This window comes from Musca vetustissima, unplaced genomic scaffold, assembly GCF_032173495.1.
Source record: "Musca vetustissima isolate MV318-11 ecotype Yass unplaced genomic scaffold, APGP_CSIRO_Mvet_v1 utg24870, whole genome shotgun sequence".
Taxonomy (NCBI): domain Eukaryota; kingdom Metazoa; phylum Arthropoda; class Insecta; order Diptera; family Muscidae; genus Musca; species Musca vetustissima.
Window position 1 is genome coordinate 4,954 of NW_026881920.1, and position 24,531 is coordinate 29,484.

Sequence of the window (24,531 nt, forward strand, 5' to 3'; positions counted from 1 at the left end):
TAAAATCTTTTAACCAACATCGTCCAGCACATTCCTTCATAACAGAAAACTCATTAGGAATTTTATTTATTGTTACCATTTGGAAACACAACGAACGAATATCTGATCTGGTTAGTCCCCAATATCGTGCCTCCATTTCCAATAAATATCTAGCTAACTCATTCTCCATAGCCTCACTTAATATTGGTGGTCGGCCCAGCTTACTACGCAAAACTTCTTCAAAAGTTTTTTCGCTTCTGGCATATTTTTGTAAAGTTGTATGGGGCACGCCAAATGTTTTTGAAGCTAAGAGAATTCCCATTTCGCCTTCTCGAACAGCCTGTATAGCTCTTCTCATATCTTCTGTGTTCCATTTTCTTATTTCACCTTTCTACGGCATTCTTTTTTTTTTTTTTTTTTTTTTTGGTAGGTAATGTGGTACACTATACCAACTTTGCTACCTCAAAGTATACCACAATAGCTGCACTTGTACTTACTACAGAATTTTATATAATTTTTCTATATTGATATATATATATATTGAACAATTGCGACTATTTTTTGGATTTTAAGTATTTACCAATTATTCTAATACTTCACTTAAAAAGATTAAAATACTTTCGTATAACAAAAAAATATTTTTTAATTCTAACCAAAAAAAAGTCACCCACGCGCAAAATTTAATTTTTATTACTAAATATCAGCGTTGCTTAAAAAAATAAAACCGGTAATTGCTCTCTTCATTCTCTGAGAGTAGCAAACAATTGAGCAAGATTCCGTTACTTTAGCATTGCCAGTTTAAGAAAAATGTTGGTATACCACATTACCAACCTATACCACATTTGCATCACTTCCACTATGGGAGCTATAACCAAATCTGAACCGATTTTCAAGAAACTTGACACACATCATTCTAGACCTAATTCATTACGCTGTACCAAATTTCGAGCAAATCGAAAGATATATAGGGACTTTGGTACACTATTTACCTTAAATCGGACGAAAATATATATGGGATCTATATCCAAATCTGAACCGATTTTCAGGAAACTTGACACACATCATCCTAGACCTAATTCATTACGCTGTACTAAATTTCGTGCAAATCGAAAGATATATAGGGACCGTTTACATTAAATCGGACGATAATATATATGGGAGCTATATCTAAATGTGAACCGATTTTTCCCAATTTCAGTCCTTGGGCCAAATAAGTGACCCATGCCAAATTTCATCCAATTCGGATTATAAATGCGACCTGTACTTTGTTTACAATTTAGCTTGGACAGACAGGCGGGCAGACGGACGGACATGCATAAATCGACTTAGAAAGTAATTCTATGCATATTCTCAAAAGGAACCATGTGTCTATCTCGTTTCCTTTTGCCTGTTACAAACATATGCACAAAGATATAATACCCTGTACCACAGAGTGGTATAAAAATTATCAATTAAATTTGAATGAGTACATAGTCTAGTATTATATACGCTTGTATCTAATTTCAAATATTTTTTCGTTTTACTATTTTTGCAATCCAATTACATACATGCATTCAAATATACTCACATGTATTTTTCACAATATGCATTATTGGCAATAATTTATTTTCTTTTAAAATTCTAATCCATATTCATCCATTCAGTTGCAGTTTGTTTATCAAGTTTTTCTATATTGGGCAATTTGCGTCAATCAATTGGTGCAGCAATGTGAAAGAAATCAAGTCGCTTAGCGCCCCAAATAAAACAAAAACAAAAAACAGATATTATTTCTTTCGCCAAAATTGACCCCCACCGCCCACATAACAATAAAACAATCGTTTGGGGGAAAATGCATTCAACTCAAATATACACACACACACACATCCATCCATCGATCCCTCCATCCCACCGTCCATCGGAAAATAGAATCAATTTTCGTATTTTGGCCCCCCACATTAATGGTACTTCGATAATTATTTTTTTAAGCAGCGAATCAATGAACATATTCTACTTGTGCTTTATTATTTTTACATTGAATGGATCGAAACGTTTGTCTAGTAGAAAAAGCTAAAACCATCTAGCCTGCCAGCCGAACGAACGGACGTTCGACCGACAGCTGAAAAACATTTTAAAATGTACATCTTTATTTTGCGTAGATTTGTGTGTTTTTTTGGCAAAAATATTTATTTCAATGTGGAATGAGAACGAAAAAAAACTCAGTTGGCACTTTGGCACAAAACAATAGCTGTCTGTCTGTCCGAATGTTCGTCCGTTAATTTTTCGTTGAGTCCATTGGTACAGTCGATTAAATTGCATTCTAGCTTCTCTTTACATCTAGTATATCAATGAAAAACGAATCAAATAGCTACGATATTATTCTACAAGAGAACGATTCATTACAAATCTCGTCGATTGGGTCAATAGGTCTAGTTGTGGCGTCAGCGATAAAGAAGCACGGCAATATTTGGTTGCAAGCAGAATACGCACGATGAAATAATGTTGCTAATTCAGGAAAATAAGTAAAAATCACTGTATTTTAAGGTTAGATAATCATTGTGGTTTTAATCAGAAGAAATATCCCAAAAAAGTTCTGTGACGATTATTTCATATTTCCGTTATGTTTTAATATAGAATATAATATAGGTCAATGTTTTTAAATACATACAGACGTACCGAGAAATGTTTGTTATGTTAAAGTTCCCAACATAGTTTTCTAATCTCAGCATTTTTTAGCAGATAATTTGCAATGACATTGCAACTATACAAATATCCCGAGTTTTAAAAAATAAACTTCTAACTACAGTTTTCACAAGTAAGAGAATTCAAAAATTGGACGGGACCGACTATATGATACCCTTTACTATTTTGGGTACATAGAGGAGATGCTTTTATATATAATATCCTGTAGATTGATCAAACATAGCTTAGAGGACCATTATAATGGAATCGGGCAAATTAATTGTGCGATCTACATAGATTTTTGAACCAATTAAAAACCACATTCACATACCATTCTGAAGTATATAAAAAATTGCATGTCAATCGGCCAGACTTGTATAATTTGGTGTACCATTCGTCCAGCAACATTATGTATTGGAGCTTTATATAAACCTGGACTTAATTGAGCACCATTTGGTATGCTGCAGCCAGTTCGCTGTCCACAATTGCAAAATGTTGTCTTAATCGGACAAATATTGGGAGTTTGGTGCACCATTTAGATAAAATAGGACGAAAATATATATGGGAGCTATATCTAAATCTGAACCGACTTTCTCCAATTTGAATAGGGTTCGACCTTGGGCCAAACAAGCGTGCCATATTTCATCCACATTGGACCATAAATGCGACCTATACATTATTCACAAGAATACATGTCCGACAGACGGAAATGCATAAATCAACTCAGGAAGTGATTGTATTCATATTCCCAAAGGAAACAATGTGTCTATCTCGTTTTCCTGTTACAAACATATGCACAAACACATAATACTCTGTACCATAGTGTGGTAAAAAGAACCCTTGTTTGTGTCAGTAGTTGCTCTAATATTAAATTGGTTCCTCAATATAATTTAATCCTGTTAAATAGGTTCCCCTTTTTTACCTCCTGGCATCTCTCTCTATACTATAATGATCCTTCCTGATTTACTGGCCTATCCATTAAGTGTTGATTCGGATGGTAACACCCAAGCTGATATCGATCTATCTTGTGTAAGTTGTCAACAAGTTTTCTTTATTAACTCCCCAAGTCTTGCGGCCAGTGTCTTGAAACCCTTTTCTGAGCTCCTGGCCTTATCACAAATAGCTGTTGTGTAGGTGTACAAAGTGGCCGCATCTCTGCCGCCTATGTGGTAAACTGTGTGGTCGTTGATATGTCCACGAGATAGTGGACGATGATTTATTTTAGGCCCAGGCCCCATGATCGCGTACGAAATGATCCTAATGTCATCTGGTGGGCGTAGAATACCAAAAAGGTAGAGCTTAAAGAGTTCCGAAAACATCAACCCCTCCTTGGGGAACTCATTGTTCCACACTATGGGTCTTTGACTTATTATTTCTTAATTCTACGTACGACCAGCATTCATATATAGTTCACCATCCAACGTTTCAAACTTACATAGAGGGTTGTTCCTTCGACTGTACTCCATAACTGCTCTATCACACAGTCTGTTCCGGCTGTGTCCTTTCGTTATATACCGCGGAAACGGTGTGCAAAGCTGTGTGTTGAGTTGTTGATCAGAAACTGGGTAGCATTCTCGAATGCTTGGCAATACCTCAAGAGTCTTTGTTATTGGCGACAAAATTGAAATCGGTCTGTAGAATTAACTTTTGCTGACATCCTTTGCCTTTGGTTTCAGTAGCGGGACCAAACTGTCCAGTTTCCATTCATCGGGATCTGTTAGGGTGGCTAACATTGGTTAGATAACCTACTCCTGGATCTATTTGCTTCAACATTACCATAGTCATTCCATCAGGACCAAGCGCCTTGAATGATTTTGTGCTTCTGATGGCGCATGACCTTTGAATTGCCGGTTAAAATACATAACTCGTGCACCTTTTAGGATCTGGGTTCGAGATATGATAGCGCCTGAACCCAATGAAATGACGGGTTGCCAGATTCCTCCGAGAAGCTGGCGCAGCACGATGTAATGTAATTTTTTAAGCTGTACTCCAGTACCAAGTTTAAACCGGACGGAATACAGAAATGTGCACATTTTCTGCATCCTCTGTAGAGAGGTCAAATTCTGGGTCCATTGCCACAATTTCCACATCAGAATTGACCCAAATGTTGTATTTCTGGTATTTTATGCGTCGGTTGGCGTTTTATTATAGCCTTTATAAAACGATACATTCTGATATATTTATATTAACACAGTGCTACAAAATAACAAAAAAAAAATAAGGGTTCTAATGTACCAATTCTGTTTACTTGGAGTCCTTGAACCACGAAAATACCTTTGGTTTTTCTGGGACACTTCGAAAATTAATTTTATAACGGTAAATATAGAGAAAAACGTGGATTCATGGATTTTCAATTTGAAACTCGAATAACTTATTTGCTTTATAACGGATTTATATTATTCATTTTTTTCTTTCGAAGAGTAGAATTTTTATACGGTAAATATAGAGAAAACGTGGTTTCATGGATTTTCAATTTGAAACTCGAATAACTTCTTTTATTTCTAACGGATTTATATTATTCTTTTTTTTTCTTTCGAAGAGTAGAATTTTTCCTTTCAAACAAGATATATATTTGGTAAATCGGTTGAGGATTGGCTGAGTTACAGTGGTTGAAATGTGAAAAAATACCCATAAAAAGACAAAATATATTTTTCTTCGGCCTGTACGATGAAATTATGTTATCAAGCCGTATAAGTTTTATTATATTTCGGGGAAGAAAATTAAATAAGCTTTCGAAAATGAGAAACAAAATCGGTTAAAAAATGAATGACTTATACACATTTTTGTAATGATTTTATGCATATTCTCTAAAGGAAATATGTGTCTATCTCGTATTTCCATACTTCCTTTAGAGAATGTCCATACATCCTCATAGAATTGATGATATTTATCTCCGTACCATATAATAGGTTAACCGAACCCATTTAATAAAAATATAAGTAATTTTTTACTTTTTTATTCTTCTTTTTTGAATTACTACCTGACATACTGCTTACTGCTTACAAATATTTTTGATAAATTATTGAGTCTAAGTTTATTTTATTACGCCATTTTTATACCCTTCACCACACTGTGGTACAGGGTATTATGTCTTTGTGCATATGTTTGTAATAGGCAAAATGAATCGAGATAGACCCATGGTTCCTTTTGAGAATATGCATATAATCACTTTCTGAGTGGATTTACGCATGCCCGTCTGTCTGTCCGTCCATGTATTTTTGTTAACAAAGTACAAGTCGCATTTATGATCCGATTTGGATGAAATTTGGCATAGGGCACTTATTTGGCCCAAGGACGAACCCTATGAAATTGGGAAAATCGGTTCAGATTTAGATATAGCCCTCATATATATTTTCGTCCGATTTAATGTAAATGGTGTACAAAAGGCCCTATATATCTTTCGATTTGCACGAAATTTGGAATAGCGTAATGAATAAGGTCTACAATGATGTGTGTTAAGTTTCTTGAAAATAGGTCCAGATTTAGATATAGCTCCCATATATATTTTCGTCCGATTTAAGGTAAATGGTGCACCAAAGTCCCTATATATCTTCCGATTTGCACGAAATTTGGCACAACGTAATGATTTAGGTCTAGAATGATGTGTGTTAAGTTTCCTGAAAATCGGTCCAGATTTAGATATAGCTCCCATATATATTTTCGTCCGATTTAAGGTAAATGGTGCACTTAAGTCCCTATATATCTTCCAATTTGCACGAAATTTGGCATAGCCCACTGAATTAGGTCTAGAATGATGTGTGTCAATTTTCGTGAAAATCGGTTCAGATTTAGATATGCTCCCATATATACATTCATCCGATTTAATGTAAATGGTGTACCAAAGTCCCTATATATCTTTAGATTTGCATGAAATTTGGAATAGCGTAATGAATAAGGGCTACAATGATGTGTGTTAAGTTTCCTGAAAATCGGTCCAGATTTAGATATAGCTCCCATATATATTTTCGTCCGTTTTAAGGTAAATGCTGCACCAAAGTCCCTATATATCTTTCAATTTGCATGAAATTTGGCATAGCTCACTGAATTAGGTCTAGAATGATGTGTGTCAAGTTTCGTGAAAATCGGTTCTGATTTAGATATAGCTCTCATATATACAATTATCCGATTTAATGTAAATGGTTCACCAAAGGGGTGGCGTGGGGGATGTTAGATACCAAGCAACGGCTCTGATTGGCTTTAACATGGCGAAGTCCAGGCTTATCTTGGCCCTCTTTCATCTCAATTGTGGACACTGACCTCCCCGCGGTGCCACCTGGGGAGCTATTCTCATCACCCGATAAAATAGTGAGCTAATATGTGCCGCGAGTTCACCCATAAGAAATATAAAAAAATGGGTTGAGGCGTCGGGTTAATTGCCCACTATCGGAAAATCCAGCCTACTATGAAAAAGCAAAGAAAAAGCAAACCAAACCCCCCACATGTTGACGACCCCCGCAAACGTATAAAGACCACGATCTGCGAATCTGCACTTGGAATGTCACATTCCGAATGTGCGCACGTTGTACAGAACAGGCGCAGTGTTTGCTTTGGCGGATGTACCAAAAGAAGTACAAAGCCGATATTATTGCCTTACAGGAAATGCGATGGAAAGGGACAGGCTTAAGTAAATCAGGCGATTACGCCCTGTATTATAGCTGCCATGAAACGAGACATAAATTTGGCTGCGGGTTTATGGTTAACAGGAGAATAAAAAAACTTGTCTCCAGATTCAATCCAGTAGATGAGCGAATTGCTATAATCCGTATAAAAGCCAAGTTCTTCTACATCAGTCTCATTTGCGCCCATGCTCCGACCGAAGATAAAGATGAACAAACCAAAGACATATTGTACGAGCGCCTAGAAACTTCATATGACCGTTGCCCTGGCCATGACATTAAAATTCTGCTAGGAGATTTTAATGCAAAAATCGGAAGGGAAAATATCTTTGGCCCACCGTCGGAAAATTCAGCGTTCATGAAGAAACATTCGACAACGGCATGAGGTTGATTGACTTCGCGGCAGCAAAAAACATGGTAGTGAGCAGCACCAGTTTCAAGAATCTCGATATACACAAGGCCACCTGGATCACTCCTGATCAAGCAACGAGAAGTCAAATTGATCATGTTGTGATAGACGGAAGGCATTCATCCAGTGTTTTAGACGTCCGATCGATCCGAGGAGCGAATATCGATTCGGACCATTACCTTGTGGCAGCCAAGGTACGTACCCGTCTTAATGTAGCAGCAAAGGTGCGATCTAACACAACACAGAAACTCGACCTCGAAAAGCTGCAAACACAAAAGGCGTACTCCGCTCAACTTACCCATCTGCTTAAAGAAAGCACTTCTTGTCCCGATAATAGTATAGAAGCACAATGGCAAAGAATTGCCCACCACCAAGAAACCCATGGTACGATCAGGAGTGTCGTAATGCTACTGATGTGAAAAACGCAGCGTATAGGGCTACCCTGCAGACAGTAGCAACACGTAAAGTGATGGAGAATTATCGGGAGAAAAGGAGAGGGGAGAAACGTGTTTTCAGAAAAAAGAACAAGAAAAACGTTAGCGTGAGCAAATCGAGATGTACAGGAGCCAGAATGAAGTCCGGAAATGTTACCAACAAGTAAACCACCAAACCGAAGGCTTTGGTGCAGGCACATCCTCCTGTAGAGATGAAGATGCAAACCTGGTGACAGATACAGACAGCGTGTTGAGGATCTGGAAGGAGCATTTTGAAAAACTTCTGGTATCAAATAGTGGCGGTCAAGAAGATAACCCAGAACCAATAAGAGATGGCGGTATAGACTGCATACCACCTAGCCAAGATGAGGTCATAAAAGCAATTAATCGGCTCAAGAACAACAAAGCAGCAGGAGCCGATGGGTTACCAGACGAACTATTCAAGACTGGTGGCCAGATGCAGGTCAAGAGCATGCACCAGCTGATTTGTACAATTTGGCTATATGAATGCATGCCCAATGATTGGAACCTCAGCATCCTGTGTCCCGTGCACAAAAAAGGAGACAAGACGATATGTGCCAACTATACACCTTTTTCAAATGTTATTTAAAAGATTTCAATTGCAATTCGAGAATTTCATTTGTAATTCGAAAACTCAATTTGCAATTCATAGCATTTCACTTGTAATTCGAGTATGTAATTTGTAATTCACAACATTTCATTTCTAATTTTAAACTTTTCGTATGAAATTCAAAAAAATCCATTTGAAATTTAAAAAATTTCATTCGTAATTCGAATATTTCAATTTGAATTTCGTAGAGTTTCATTTGAAATTCAAGGAAATCCATTTGAAGTTCAAAGAATCCAATTTGAAATTCATAACATTTCACATTCATAAAATTTCTGTTGTAATTCATAACAATTCATTTCAAATTCATACATATTCCTTTTGTGTTACCAATAATATTTTTCGAATTTAAAATTAAATGTTATGAAAAACAAATGGAATGTTATGTATTTCAAATCAAATGTTAAGAATTTCAAATGGAAATTTATTAATTTCAATTGGAATTTTATGAATTTCAAACGCAAATACTTGGAATTTCAAATGGAAGTTTATGAATTTCAAATGGAATTCTATGAATTTCGAAAGGTGCGGCTTCAGACCTGGCAAATCCACCATTGACCAGATTTTCACTCTGGGCAAATCCTGAAAAAGACCCACGAAAAACACATCGACACATACCACCTATTTGTCGACTATAAAGCCGCATTCGACAGCCCTATCCCATACTACCCGTGCTATTATATGGATCAGCAGCATGGGTACTTGCGCAAGCAGATGAACCAGCTCTTGGGGTGTTTGAAAGAAAAATTCTCCGAAAGATCTACAGGCCGATATGCGTCGACGGTGAATATCAGCGTCGAATGAACCACGAGCTCTACAATTTATACGCGGACATCGACATAGTCAGTCGTATTGAGCTGCAGCGACTACGGTGGCTAGGCCATGTTGTGCGGATGAATGAGAATGCCCCGGTTCAAAAGACATATAAAAACGGTTCCCGTAGAAGGGGAAGGCCACGAATTACATGGAAAGACCAAGTAGAAAACAACATCTTGGAACGTGGTCTTCCAAATTGGTGGAATTGCGTACAAGACCGACGCACTTGGAAATTTTTTTAAGCTCGGCTTATGGAACAACCGTTCTGTACCAAGCCAGCTAAGTAAGTAAGTTCAACAAAGTCCCTATATATCTTTCGATTTCCACGAAATTTGTCACAGCGAACTAAATTAGGTCTAGAATGATGTGTGTCAAGTTTCCTAAAAATCGGTTCAGATTTATATATAGCTCCCATATATATATTCGTCCGGTTTAATGTAAATGGTGCAGCAAAGTTCCTATATATCCTTCGATTTGTACGAAATTTGGCACAGTATACTGAATTAGGTCTAAAATGATGTGTGTTAAGTTTCCTGAAAATCGGTTCAGATTTAGATATAAATCCCATATATATTTTCGTCTGATTTAATTTAAATGGTGTACCAAAGTCCCTATATATCTTTCGATTTGCACGAAATTTGGCACAGTATACTCAATTAGGTCTAAAATGATGTGTGTTAAGTTTCCTGAAAATCGGTCCAGATTTAGATATAGCTCCTATATATTTTTTCTGCCGGTTTTATGTAAATTGTGCACTAAATTCCCAAATTTTATCCGATTGCCACACAATTTTGTACAATGAACTCTAGTTAATATAAGTTAATCTCTGGCAGATTCAGATTTTTATATAGCGTCTACATATATATTTTCGCCCGATTATAAACAAAATTGACACAAATTTTGCACAACGTAATGAACTTAGTATAACCTAGAAGTTGGATATAAGTGTTTCAACAAGGCGGGTTCAATCGGTATAAAGTTTTGCACGACGTAGTGAAGTTACTAGAAGATAACGTGTGGCAAGTTTTGTTAAAATCGGGTTAGATTTAGATATACCTCCTATATATAGTTTCGTCAGATTTTAAGTAAAAGGTGCACCAAGGACCCAAAGTTAGGCCGTTTGCTACAAAATTTTGCACAATGTACTGAATTTTGTATACAGTACCGTGTACTAAGTATTGTAAGAATCGGTTCAGATTTACATATAACTCCCATATATAGTTTCGTTCGATTTTAAGTAAATGGTTCACCAAAGACCCAAAGGTAGGCCAATTGATACAAAATTGTGCACAACGAACTGAAGTTAATATAACCTGGCGAAATTGGTATAGAGCTACTGTATTTTCTCCCGATTTTAAGTACATGATGCACCAAGAACTCAAAATGTGGCCGATATGCACAAAACATACTGAAATTAGTATAACTTAACCTGTGTATATAACTTTCAATATAGCTTATATGTATACATATATGTATATTGATATTTGCTTTAAATTGATTTACATAATTTTGTCCCATTGTAAGAAAATGAAAAATTTAATAAAGGTTGCAGAATGGCATATCTATGGATCTTCTGTTAGAATTCATCTGAATATACCCAAAGCGGTGAAGGGTATCATATAGTCGGCCCCGTCCGACTTTACTACTTTCCTTGCTGGTTTTATTTTAAAATGAGCTGCGCTCAAACGAATGTCCTGGCAAAAAAGGCAAAATATACCTTATTTTTAGTTATTTCAAAAAGTGTGTGAAAACATTTTTTGGGTTTGTATTTGATATTCGATACCTTAAATAAATTCACCATTTTGTTTAAAAAAATATATAATAATAATGTGTTTACATAGTAAAATCTCTAAAACATCATATGCGCTCAAACGAATGTCCACTACTGTATACCAAAACGTAAGTTTTCAAAACTAAATACTTAAATATTGCTATCTCTATCGTGATGGCTAAATATAGAATTTTATTACGTGAAATTATGAAAATATTCATTATTTGTTTCTGTGTATAGTATGTAGAGTCTCCCACAAATATTTTGAAGTTTTGAAGGTGCTGCGTCCCAAGGATGTAGGATGTAAAAAGTACTCAATATTGGTATATGTTTTGATTAGATTAAATTAGAATTATTAGATCCCAAATCCCGATTTTTATTTAAAGTGATCATTTTACTTTTTTGGAATCCTAGCCATTTCTTTTACATAATATCATTAAATTACATAAAATTTTCTTCTTGATTCTCGTGTTTATGGTTGTATTTCTATTATCATTGACTGGGTTTGGTTCCGATTGCAACATTATTAATTGTATATGATTATTTTTGTGTTTTTAATTTGTTTCTGCAAAAATATTTACATAAAAATAATTCCACGGAAATTCTAGACAAAGTATTCCCAAAAAATATCCTATATAATTGGTGCAAAATAACAAATTCTAATTAAAATAATTGAATTTCTGGAAAATAACAACAACAAAATTCCTAAATTTGTTTTTATTTTTTGCAATAAAGTTATTTTCGAATATGTGTTATTATTTGTTTAAACTGAATCATTTGAAAACATAAAATAAAAATATTATCAATACTCGTATTCGGTTCTGGTATTGTTTTCGGGGACTTTCCAACAGTTGTGTTTGTTTGGTGACGGGGAAATGAAAAGAGATAAACAAAAATTGAATAACATCCGACAAGACTGACTGACACGTGCGGTAAATATTTAGAATGACAGTAATCTATGTTGACAACAATTATGGAAAACAAAATTAGGCAGAAGACTTAGAGGAAGTTTGCCTAATGAGTTCAAAAACATAGGTCACAAATTGTTTAAAAACATATACATATGTATGTACAGCAATTTTGTAAATTGCACCAAATTAGAGCGGTAGCTTATTTCGGTACGCTAGTAATTAATGTTGGTATTTTTACTTAAAAAAACATAAAAAAGTAGTGGCATTAATGCCAATGGCGAATTTATATATCAGTATTAAAATTGAGCAGAAATAAATCATTTGACGTTAGTACCTTAAAAGTGTCCAAAACCATGATGCACAACGCCATGCAATATTTTAAGAGGAACATGACTACAGAAAACAATGCAAATTTCCCGCAGATCTAAAAAATTCTCATAAATCAGCAAACGATACGGTGCTAATATTTATTATTTAGGAAAGATATTATAAATATAACAATTTTCGGTACATATTCTGATATATTGAGGTAGCACTTTTAACGGATTGACATTAAGCCGGACAATATTAAATATGTGATCTGTAGCAAAAGTGTACGAATGATGCAAAATCTCTCCCTTTAACCCTTACAAAATCTTTAATGAATGAGATCGCAATATACATGTTTCAGGGTTGGTTACTTATTTGTTATATTAAATTTTTAATATAAAAAATTAATTAATTATAAGCTCATCTGTTCGTACAGCGGAGCGGAAATGCTTTAGTTTTGTCCAAGCAAAATTTAAAACAATTCATTATTTATTTCAAAATTAATTTTGCATTTATGCTTTTGTTTTCATAAAAGTAAATAAAGTGTCATATTTAAAACTGAAGGAACCAACACGATATGTTTGTTTTTGAAAAAGTCATACGGCATTTATTATCTTTGCGATTTTAGTTGCTTTAGTTTTGGCCAACAGTGAATATTTAATATTTTCACTTCATCTGAAATCATCAAGATAAAGAAAATGAGGCGGATCCATTATATGGCGTCTATACCAACACATGGAACTGTATATGAAATTATCTGGAAATTAGTATTTTAATCAACTCGACAACGTAGTGCCAAATTACAGCCATTTCGGTGTTAAAGTACGCCTTACATTTTAAAATACCGATAATGGTGTGTCCAAGTATATTTTCAACTGCCAAGAACCTTGAATAATAAAATTCAGCCCCCCTCGACTGGAAAATGTGTTTATATTATAAGACGTGTATGTATAATATTTTAGAAAAACTAGTTTATAATTCCAACTGAATCTATATTTAGTATTGAAACCCCAATATTTTAAATTACAGTTTGAAAAATATAGCATTAAACCTAAAAATGCAGCTATATGGGCCCAAAAAATCTACCAATATATCCAAACATCAACCCCCTAATACATGCACGTTTAAGAAGTATTTGTTGAGAACTGAGACTCCTATATCAGTCAGTAACCGGCATACAGGCAATTGTGGCTAAATCATAATAAATATTTATATTTGAACATTGTCCATTTTAAAAGCATTATTTCGACGAGTTACAAAAGGAACGACAAAACAAAATTGCCTACTTATGGCGTGAAGTATAAAACAAAGGATTTCATTATAATGTTCTTAATCAATTTTGATGGATCCGTAATCAATCTTCGAAGAGACATACACAAATCATGTACCACTTGTAACAGTCCAACAACATTGGTGTTGTTGCTGTTGTGGTTACAACAACCATTGATTGTAATTACTCAAAAAGAAAAAAAACAACAACAACAACGATATTGTATGATCTGTAAGTATGAATATCAAGTGTCCTCAAAACAATAATAATAATAATTGCGATCATTAATCATCATCATCTTCTTCGTCGTCGTCGTCATCGTCATGACCACAAATGAAAAAGAGAAGAAAATAGCAACAAAAAAATAATTACAATCGGCACTCTTTACCAAAGAGAGCCCCCCCCTCTGCTGAATACAATAACAAATAAACAACATAAAACACCAAAAACTCATTGCAGTGATGAACTTAGGTTACCTCTCTTGTTTGTTTGCTTCGTTTTTGTTGCTGCTGTTGTTGTTGGAGTTGATTGCAGTCATTGTCTTACGACAAGTACACTTGGCTTGTTCTTATTTGTTGTTGCTTTGGTCGTATTGCATACAGATTCGTACCAACAAAAAACTACTTGTAACTTCAAAAACAAGAACAACAACAAAACATCGTCATACAAACAAGTAAACCTTCTTGCAGAACAACAATGCCTCCTCAAATAAAACAACAAAAAACACCACAAACAACTTTTTATACCTGGTTGGCTGACTGGCTGGCTCTCTTCTTTCAATTGTTCAGATTGGATGTCACGATGACTCATCGCATCAACAACATCATGGGCCGCTCTACACCGGTTGTACCAATTCTCCTCTATGTAAGTGTGTTTATGCGGATGACAAACAAACCAACAGACGAATATGGTTGCTATGCACATACAGAGTTACCCATATAACAACTTCTTTCTTTGATTTAGTTTCTTTCTGCTGGCAAAACATCAACCAAAAAATACAAAAAAAAAAGAGAAATAACAACAAAAACTCGAAAAAGAAAAACAAGTCTGATGAGGGAACAATGACCGATCGACATCAATCGATCGAAACTCTCTAAGTAAAATAAAGTAAGATTTTGCGAGGTCATCATAAGACGTTATACGGAACAAACACAGCTTAGTTTGAGATTGCAAGAAATTTTCCACTGGCTCTAATAATAAAAAAAAAAAACATAAAAAATAATAAATCTAACTAAATCGAAGTCATTGATAATAGCAGAGAATTATAACCTTTCGCCAACCATTGCTGAATTATATTTTCTATAGCAAAATGTGGTGAAATTATGATTTTCTATTAATTTTCATGTATGAACTCTGCTAAATAATATTTTTTATATAACAACGTTACCTAAAATCCGTAAAATTTAAATAGACAAGGCAGGAAAAAATTTTAGTATAGCTAACATTTTATACCCTTCGCCACACTGTGGTACAGGGTATTATGGCTTTGTGCATATGTTGGTAACAGGCAAAAGGAAACGAGATAGACACATGCTTCCTTTTGAACATTTATGATCCGAATTGGATGAAATTTGGCAAGGGTCGCTTATTTGGCCCAAGGACGATCCCTATTGCAATTGGGAAAAATCCCATATATATTTTTGATTTTATGCCATTTAATGCACGAAATCTGGCACAGCGTACTGAATAAAGTCTAGAAAGATTTGTGTTAACTTTCCTGAAAATCGGTTCAGATTTAGATATTGCTCCTATATATATATATATATACGTCCGATTTAATGTTAATGGTGCACCCAAGTTCCTATATATCTCTCCATCTGCACGAGATTCGGTACAACGTACTGAATTAAGCCTACGTGAAAATCGGTTCAGATTTAGATATAGCTCCCATATATGTTTTCGTCCGATTTTATGTAAAAGATGCACAAAAGGAGCAAAGTTAGGACGTTTGCAGCAAAATTTTGCACAACGTACTGAAATTACATAAATTTGTCCCATTGTAAGAAGCAACTCCATATCAGACCAAATGAAAAATTTAGTATAGGTGTTTATGAACCAAAAAATGCGACGTCTGTTAGGATTCATCTGTTGAATATATCCAACGTGGTGAAGGGTATCATATAGTCGGCCCCGTCCGATTTTACTATTTTCCTTACTGACTTCAAGAAGATTTTATAAACCCTAAGCACCAGATGTACTAAATTTTAAGCATTTTTGTATAATGCTGAAAATGATGTAACGTTATATTGCTGAAATCTGGTGCAATTTGGTGAAATATGGGGTATACCTTAGGCATGGTACAATGTAGATTGTTAAACGGAAAACGAACCCAAAAATGCACATTACAGCCAGAGCGATTGGAAACATCACCCCAAATATTGAAATTGACAGACTTACTTTCTGACAATGCCCAGAAGAAAGGGCTGAAGCTAGAATCATGATATTTGGGGTGAGAGTCACTCTTAGACCGAAGGTGTCAGATAAGGCTGACTTTTTTTAATGCGCACTAAATGTACTAACTATAGTACCATTTGAATTTGACGAATCGGTACAGCTAGAATTCTTAAATTTGGAATGAAGGAGTATAGAATAGTTGTACCAAAGGGTTTTTGAAATTAGTTACAATTTCGTAGCATACGAAATAAAGGTAGAAATTTAGAATTAGAATCAAGATTAAGAATTAGGGTCGATAAAAGAAGATGGTTTTGGAAATGTGTACTCTTGTACACGAAAAGTACAAAACAATACTAAATTTGGTAGATTTGAATTAGAGGGGAATAGATGTAGCTGGAAACCTGAAATATGAAGGATATGGATATTTGAATATCGGTGAAACGATAGAGCTGGAACACTGAAATCCTGAAATAAGATTACAGTTGGAGTGTAGGATTGGGGTATGGATGTAGTTTTAGAAATTCGTACTAATTTTTACTGGAATCCTAAAATTGAGAAATAAGATTTCTATTGGTTGTATGATATAGACTAGGGATAAGTAAATCTACTTTCGACTTATCGATTAATGGACTTTTTGTATTGAAAAGTCGACTTTTGATCTTTGAGGAAATCGCAAAGTCGATTTTTCAAGATCGACTTCCGATTTTCTTCATAAATTCTTGGTTTATTATAATTGCCCAATTTGAACAAAATTTTCGACTTAAGAACATTATTTTATCTGTTGCCAAAAATTTATATAAAAAATAAAAATTCGAGTCGATTTTACATTAGTCGGTAAAAGTCGAAAATCGGATTTGAACAGTTTTGACAAAATCGAAAGATCGAAATGTCGATTTTTTAGTCGAAGGCAAAAATCGAAAAGTCTAAAATTCGACTTTTGCGCTGGACTACGTATCCCTAATATACACATTTCGGAAATTTGTACTTATTTGTACTAAATGGTGCAATAGTTTGTACAGGTTGGATTTGTTGGAACCAAGAGAGCTGTGACACTGAAATATGAATATAAGATTGTAGGAGTTTTGGGATATCTGTACTTATGGTACTTATAAACATAAAATTTATTTTGAAATAGAAAATATTCTATGGAAAACTATATTGACCCAATTTTGCTTGGTCAAAACTATAAAAACTTTTTGACTTTTTCTTATAAATAATCAATTTTTTCTAGTAATCGACAGCTTTAGCTATTATTTTTGATTACGGCAGTACACCTATGAGACATTGAATCAAGGTTATGTCAAACGATAACCCACTCACAAATTCCGTTGAACTCCTAAATGGGTGTTTATTACAACCAAAATTGAGATAATTTTTTCGCCACTGACCTTTTATGAAAACACCAACAAATGTCATCATCTCATTTCGAATCATCCGTTATTTAAGAGAATATCCACACAGACACTTATTTCATTGTTTCTGTATTTCAATGTAAAGTAATATAGAGTTCCATTTTATTAATTATTATTTAATTATTTATGGTTTAAACAATTTTGATTTAAAAGAAAAAAATCGTTATTCTTATTTGAATTAAATAAAATATATTAGAAAACCTCTACTTTTTCGAAAAAAATGAAAAATCATTCCACCGGATATGGAAACTCAAAATATGTCAAAAAAATTCTTAATTTATAATAAAATGCATTAAAAACAACATAATATCTTGATCGATCGTTAGTCAACAGAGCGATCGACCTTTACTTAAAACAGAAAAAGGTGTTCCTCTCCGCCTAACAGCATGATTCCTAATTTCAACATTTGATTTCATTGCCAAGGGGAAATCTCACACCCTACGAAACTAACTGCATGACACATCGCACCATATGCAAACATTTCGTTTGCAGATGGATGACCGAATGAATGGATCACCGATGCTATGACCTACAGTGAGCAGGCAATGTGACGAATCCTGTTGAGTTGTTCTTTTGTTCTTTTACTGCAGCATTTTGACACTTTTCTTGTTTCTTGCCATTTACGTTGCTGCTACGTTAAGAAAAGATCCAAGGGGTCCTTGTTAATCCAAAAATTGTTATTCTCTAATTATAATCATCTGTTGAAGGACACATTAAAAATCAATTTGCACCACATTTTTTAAAAGAGGTGACCTCGATTTCTGTTGTCTTTGTTTTTTTTTTTTTTTTGAAAAGAATGGCATAAATGTAATTTGTAAATCTTATTGGCATTCATTGATGCCAGGCATGTTCAAAATATGTTTGTAATGTGTTAAAATATTAACTGAAAGTTTGCAATTTAGCGAAATTCAGTAAATTAGGTGTTAGTATTTGATTTTACTTTATTAAATCACCGGAGGTAGCATTATTTGTACATCATTTTCATGACAACGGACGAAAGAATATACAGAGGTCATAGAACCGATTTAAACCAAACATGTCATCCTAAAAGAAATAACAACTGACAGACATATCATCTTTGGTTCAAAATTCAAATAAAATCAGACGATTATCCCCTCTTTCAATAGAATAATTAGATTATCTATGCCGAATGATATGAACATAAATTTAATCGGTTAGTTAAAACCCGTACAAAACCCGTATTTTTTTATAGATTCGGTTAAAAATTTTGGGGATCGGGAACTGTATGCTGCGAATAAATGTTATTTTATTAACGTGATTAGCATAATGAGAAATATTTGTGGTAAATATTTCAGACGAATGTGTCAGTTATTCATAATTCGAAAGTTATTAGTTTTCGGAGATAAAAGGTTTTCTGAGCAAGGACCGGGTAAAAGTGGGAAAGGACGAGTAAAAGTGGATGACCCAATATTACATCTTATGAAAAATCATTGGAGTTCAAAAAATCTCATATTGTGGAATTTAGAATATAAGAGCAAAAAAAAAACACGCATAAGGACTCAAGATAGATGTAGGCTAGGTTTTACAAAAATATTCCTTATATGATTTGACTGGCGACATGTCATCTCAAAAATAACATGCAATAGCCGCAGGCAATTATATGAAACTTTTGTCTCATTAACTTTAAAGTTACCAGCAAAAAATTCATCACGACACAGTTTATATAAAGTCCCAAGAACAATTCTTTCCTTTATAAGCCATTTCGGCTGTATATTTTTAAAGGGGTTTTATTCCCATAAGGACTGATCTCATCTTCGAATTTAATGTAGGTTTGGTAAAGTATTTCGATGTGAAATCAACAGATCAAATAGGTTACTCGAACCTATTCACATGAATTTAAAAACTTTTTTTTTAATTTTGACAATTTTTTGGAGAGGAACTAAGATATTAAGTTTCTTAATAGTGTTATAAGTTTGGTTGAAATTTGAATATTTCAAAATATTCAAAATGTTGACCATTTGTAGGAAAGGTACTAAGTAGTGGACCGATAGAACACATCTTCAAACATTATACAGGTTATTGGCTGTGCAAATATTTGGATTGGTTTAAATGGGATTGATCGTTCGGATTTTGTGGGGGAGGTACCAGAAGGTGTGGACCGATATTCGCCATCATCGAACTTGATCTAACTTTGAAAATATTATATTACATTATATTACCGGGTTTTTAAATGTTTGAACCGGATATTCAGATAATAAAAAATGTATTGGATAGGGATATTATCGGTTTTATTATTAAATATCCGGTTCAAAAATTTAAAACCATGGTTCTTTCTTCCTCAAAATTATTATTATTATTATTTTTTTTTTTTTTTGCTTATTTAACCTGTCTATACATGTTTTAGCAAATAATTCGGACGAATTCGAATGTTTGCTGAATATATTGAATTTTTTTTTCTTTTTACTTCTATGACAATTCGTTGATCAGTACGAATTTATCACGGATATATTTTTGGAATATTTCTCCAAATTATTATTCGGTGATAATTTTTTTCACAATCACTGGTATTTAGCTGTATTATCGGTATACTGTATTTGTTTCGAGCCATATTTATTGTTTTCTTCGGCAGTAAGTCCAAATTGAAAGCAGACACATGTTATTGTAATAAAATCCTTTTAACATGGTCTCTAAGAATCAAAATATGCGTAGAAGCCAAAACATAGTAATTATATCGGTACAAATAACTAAAACTTCTGAGATCATCTGTTTATTCAGTATAGTTGCTTCAGTTTTGTTCAAGCAAAAATTGAGACAATTTCCTTATCCATACATTATTTATTTCAAAATTAATTTTGTATTTATTATTTTTTTAAGGGAATAAAGTAACCGATTTAAAACTGAAAAACCCCAAAACGATATGTTTTTTTTTGAAAAAGTTATACGGCATTTATATACTTTTCAATTTCAGTTGCTTTTGTTTTGACCTGACCACCAGTGTATGTTCATTTTTATACATTTTTATGGTACAACCGGAGAGGCTGTAATTTAGTATTCCGGATCCTCGTTGGTAGATAATTTCTAATGTAGGTCTATGTTTTGACATAGCCATCATATAACGGTCTCGAACTACATCATATATTTTGTTTCCCCAACTGATGGTGGTTTACCTTATTTTAACGGACATTATTGCTAAAGTTTCAAATGTCATTGTAACATCACGAAATATTCGTCCGTGACAAACAATTTACAATACATATTCTTGATTTTCATAGGTATTTAGGTATATTGTATGTACAACTCACAAAGTTTGGTCCGGTCAAACCTAACGACATTTGTTGAATACCCTGACGCGTTACCCATTCTTAAATTCAGGAAATTCATTTCATAATCCGTAGTTTCAATTAAAAAAATATTCCTTTCGTTCGATTTACCTGATTTACTCTCTGGTGTACATATGTACTATGTTTACTATTCTCACTTCATATTCTTTCAGTAGAATTGAATTGGAATTTCTCTACTCAATGCTAAAATAGTGGTTAAAAATGTAATACAATCATCAAGGCTAAACTAAAATCAATTAAACAACTTCTTCCTGATATTGTGGAGAGGTAACAGAAATAACAACGACAGCAACAAATACCTGTTATGTATTTACAAAACAAAACGATTTTAATTTAATATTGTTGTCATACTACAGCAACAGTCCGCCCGTCAGTCAGTCAGTCAGCAACAGGCGTAACAACGGTAACAGCTGAGTGTGGCGATCAGCCAACATTCAGCAGTCCCGTCACTGTTGTTGGTTGCTGCTGCTCTTCCAATGTGAACGAACGAAGCAACCAACGAACAAACGAATCATCCATTGATGAGTGTTTTTGTTGTTGTTGTCGATGCCGTCTTACCAACGACGGCAGAGGGGTTTTTGGTGTTGTACGCTAAGTTGCCTAGCTGTTGTTGCTAAGGCAAATGTTTCAATTTTTTTTTAAATTTTTTGTTGTTGCTGTTTCAGCAGTGATTGTTGTTGTAACCGCAATGTGTGTACATACACAAACATAAATACGTATGCAGTATATGGTCACGTATCGTTGTTGTTTTTATTATTTACAAAAGCAAATATTACAAAAACAACTTTAAATAAACAACAATAAAAAACGGCAGGCGCAATCCAACAACAAAGAGAAACCTTGTCATTGCAATTACCACACAACAATAACAACAATGATAGAAAACTGTTTCAAAGTATGGTTGCCATACACGGAACATGAAACGACACAACTATCTTTGTTATTGTTGTTCCTGTTGTTGCTTCTGCTGGTGACGATACGAACAATATTGCAGTTGCACTACCGCGCTTTGATGAATACGCGCAAACACACACACATCCATACACATAAACTTACCATACATATGCATAACAAATTGTTATCAATTTGGTTCGATTTACCGTATCGACCGAACGAACGTCCACGTCACTTTTTTATGGTTATTTTTATCGGGCAACTCAGCAATGACGATACTGATGACGACAAAAATGATGTCGATGACGATAGCGTAGATGATGAAGATGTGTTGATGATGATGATGGCGATGTTGATTTGTATGACCAGCATTTCTACACACAGAAACTACCGAATGCCAGTTTATGTCTGTCCATATCAATCTCCTTGTGGTTTTCATCATGGGCCGCTCTCACTCTTCAGCTGTATAAACATTGCCATATTTATCATCAGAAATATGTACCACAATATACATATGTGTTCATTCACAGTGGAAGATATTATATATACATATATATATTTTTATACCCTTCACCACACTGTGGTACAGGGTATTATGTCTTTGTGCATATGTTTGTAACAGGCAAAAATAATCGAGATAGACCCATGGTTCCTTTTGAGAATATGCATAGAATCACTCTCTGAATCGATTTATGCATGTCCGTCCGTCCGTCCGTCCGTCCGTCTGTCCGTCTGTCCATGTTAAATTGTAAACAAAGTACAGGTCGCATTTATGATCCGATTTGGATGAAATTTGGCACAGCTCATTTGTTTGGCCCAAGGACGAACCCTATTGAAATTGGGAAAAATCGGTTCAGATTTAGATATAGCTCCCATATATATTTTTGCCCGATTTACGGACTTTAGACCCTGAAAATCTTTCGATTTGCACGAAATTTGGCATAGCGTACTGAATTGAGCCACGAAAGTTGTGTGCCAAGTTTCGTGAAAATCGGTTCAGATTTATATATAGCTCCCATATATAGTTTCGCCCGATTTACGGACTTTAGACCCTGAAAATCTTTCGATTTGCACGAAATTTGGCACAGCGTACTGAATTGAGCTACGAAAGATGTGTGCCAAGTTTCGTGAAAATCGGTTCAGATTTAGATATAGCTCCCATATATAGTTTCGGCCGATTTTTGGTAAATGGCGTACCAAAGTCCCTATATATCTTTCGATTAGCACGAAATTTGGCATAGCACACTGAATTAAGTCTAGAATGATGTGTGCAAAGTTTCGTGAAAATCGGTTCAGATTTAGATATAGCTCCCGTATATATCTTCCTCCGATTTAAGGTAAATGGTGTACCAAAGTCCTTATATATATTTCGATTTGCATGAAATTTGGCATAACGTACTGAATTGAGGCTAGAATGATGTCTGCCCAGTTTCGCGAAAATCGGTCCAGATGTAGATATAGCTCCCATATATAGTTTCGTCCGATTTCATGTTAATGGAGCCCCAAAGTCCCTATATATCTTTCGATTTGCAGGAAATTTGGCATAACGTACTGAATTGAGCCTAGAATGATGTCTGCCCAGTTTCGAGAAAATCGGCCCAGATTCAGATATAGTTTCGTCCGATTTCATGTAAATGGTGCACCAAAGTCCCTATATATCCTTCGATATATTTGGATAGAGCTTCCATATATATTTTCGCCCGATTTTAAGTAAATTGGACATCAAACTCTTCATGCTAGTCAGGTTGACATCAAATTTTGCACAACGTACAAAATTGAGCATAGAATTACGTAGTTGCGTTTTCTAGAAGTACAGACATAGCCCAACAGATAACCTATTTATATTTGATTGAAGTCGATTTATATAACTTATGGATATATAGGTAGATTCACATTTAGATAAATATCACATATTTTATTTCATCCAATTTCATGTTAATAGTCCTGTTTAATATATCCATAGTGGTGAAGGGTATCATATAGTCGGCCCCGTCCGACTTTACTACTTTCCTTACTGGTTTAAACTATGTTATCCATGAAGAAAGCCTGATACAATAAATTTGTCATTCGATTAGTAGGGGAGAGGGGGCACCTTTGAAATTTATAAGGCTTTCAAGCCTTATAAATTTTTTTATTTCGTAATTTTTGGTTGCTTATAAATATTAACTAATAGGTACATATATAACCTATAAAATGAATATACATATGACATACATTAAGCTTTATAAATATATGTTATTACTGTTTTATTGGAGGAAGTCAAAGTGTTCAAAACTGCCTTCCAGGGGGGCAGTTTTGAACAAGGGTTGGCATTTTTGAACGGCATGTTTTTACAGGGTTTATTTTCAAATAAGTATATATTTTATTAATAGATATCATAAATACATTTATTTATTTATTAAAAAAATATACAAAAAGTTCCGAAAATAAAAAAATTCAAATCAAAATTTTTTACAACATAAAATGACAAAATTTCGAAATTTATCGAAAGAAAACGACCACGGAATTCTCTCTGCGCCCTTACAACCGAAAAATTAAAAGTTTACAATAGCACTGCGAAACCATGGTCACCCGTGTACATTTTGTCAACAACTCAGAAAGATAGCATAGAACAAGATTGCCATATACAAAAATGTGGTTACGGGTCGGAAAAATTTTAAACCGAGATTTTAAGAGCGATGTTCAAAGGTGCCCCCTCTCCCCTATCTCCTTGATCAACGAGAAAATT